At 37.6% G+C, this 2,011-nt stretch overlaps 1 long non-coding RNA gene across 1 annotated transcript; it reads left to right on the top strand.

Moving 5' to 3' along the window:
• The first annotated feature begins 411 nt into the window (after nucleotides 1-411).
• LOC149800293 (uncharacterized) lies at nucleotides 412-1,293 on the top strand. The gene is made up of 2 exons (XR_016420951.1): nucleotides 412-474; nucleotides 993-1,293. It is a non-coding gene; the product is annotated as an uncharacterized LOC149800293 (long non-coding RNA).
• Nucleotides 1,294-2,011: the final 718 nt, after the last annotated feature.

The following is a 2,011-nucleotide window of genomic DNA, read 5'->3' as shown; positions in this document are numbered from 1 at the left end:
GTCGCCGAAATACACACAGACAACAACACCCTGAGCTCATATTATCAAGAATAAATAGCTACTTTTAAATCCCTACCAAACATGCATAAATAAAACTCTTCTATCACCACCAAAATGAGAGAGGAAAAAATGTTCTAATAATAGACTAGAACTACATTCGTTTATGTACTGAACTGGAAATATTATTTGTGAACCGATTCCAATTCGGGGGCGGGGGGGGGGGGTGGCTTCTCACATGGTGATGCAAGAAATGTATGCATGATTAAGAGTCACTGGTTGTGCTTTAAGTAATATGTTCAGGTTTATTTCCCAATGAGTGAAAAGTTTTGAGGGTGAAGGTCTATATTATGATTAAGAGCCTGTTAGATGATCGGGACAGATGCATTGGTCTTCATGGAGATCCCTTTGTTTGTTTCTTTCAGATAAAGAAAGTTCCAGATTCCGGTCTGTCAGGAATACTTCAGTCAAGACCAGGTATCATTACTTATCACAGTAATAGTTGAAGTGGTGGTAGTTGCAGTAGAAGCAGCACAAATTTATATTCGGTATCTAATGAAAAGCCATGTTTATTTGTGTTATTTCATAATAGGTATACTACGAGCGCCAGTGTGTGACAGATAATTACTGGTTGTCAGTAGCAACTTCCAAAAGCTATCCTTCAAGCTAACGAAGCAGGCTTTTCTCATGGACAAGGAAGTAGAGTTCATTAAGTTTATCTGATCTTTTTATATAAGTCTATATATCTAAATTGGGGGTAATATGACTTTGGAATCAGATGGTCGATCAGTCACACTATCAAAGAGAAAAACACAGAACTATTGTGAAGATTATCATTCGACAGGCTGAGAATATAAATAAACATAATCAATTTTAGATAAAGTTTAATTATTATATAAGTCATCAACTTGTAAGATTATCATGTCGTCTTATATCAGTACCATGTGTGATCTTGACTTTATTCACCGTATCACGAAATCTTAATCTCTTTCCAGATTTTGTTGATTGCTGGGAATGAAGAAGCTAGTGTTGTTCTTTAATTCTGAATACAATGTTCCATACAACTTAAGCTCCGCCCACCTGGACTTCCGCAATTGGTACAGTTATACCTTAACAGTGAGCCCTATGCACCGTTTAATCCCTGAACAACGTGTTTGCATGCTTTCATGGTAGAGACGTAAATGGTCGAATGGCCACACACGTCCGTCATCGAAGCTACATAAGTAACTCGCCGACATTTTCCGACATTTGTCCACATACAATTGTTAATGAAAAATAAAAAAGCATGCAAGCGAAGATTCTCTTCTACCCCTCTTCATTAAAAAAAAAAAAAAAAAAAATTATCGACGACACTGACACTGAAACTCCCATTATCGAGTTCATGGTCTCTGTGCGGTAATATCGCCAGTAAATGTCTTGTAATTATTTTCATTCTTCATGAGACATGTCCAGCTTTTAAGCACACAATCCTTTTTCAAACTTATAATTCTATGCAACATTAGCTTGTGTATATTATTCGAAACCTAAATAATCGCAAGGCGAGGTCAAGGGTCACGTAGAAAGCCGTTCGCACATTAAGATAAGCGGAGGTTTTTATGTTTCACATTGCATCATCTTCGCTAGCGAAGGTTCCAGTATGTTAACCGTATCTACACTTTCGCGGAATAAGCAGATATTTCAGTGCTTTGGAGATGTGAATTTCATTGCCGCATCCAATACAAATTAAGATGTTCAAATTTGAACACTGCTCCTACATGATCGAGACGGGGGGAGGGGGCAAACAACTTGAAGGAACTCATACATGCGCAATTTTCTACTGCCGGTCTGTGTTGATACAAATACCTTTCATTCAAATACACCTGTAATGGCTTCTCCTTTTTACATAGTCACACTTTCGGTTTTAAATTTGCAAAGTATCCTTTTGAAGTCAATTGCTTCAATCATTTTCGACCGATGTACAATGCACCGCTATTTCAGGCTATTGGTTAGTTGGCATTGCTTGCTAAGGGAGTCA

The sequence above is a fragment of the Sinohyriopsis cumingii genome, chromosome 5, assembly GCF_028554795.1.
Source record: "Sinohyriopsis cumingii isolate HCF-2022 chromosome 5, ASM2855479v2, whole genome shotgun sequence".
Classification (NCBI taxonomy): Eukaryota; Metazoa; Mollusca; class Bivalvia; order Unionida; family Unionidae; genus Sinohyriopsis; species Sinohyriopsis cumingii.
Note: the sequence above shows the minus strand (reverse complement) of the source record. Positions and strands in the feature narration are given on the sequence as shown.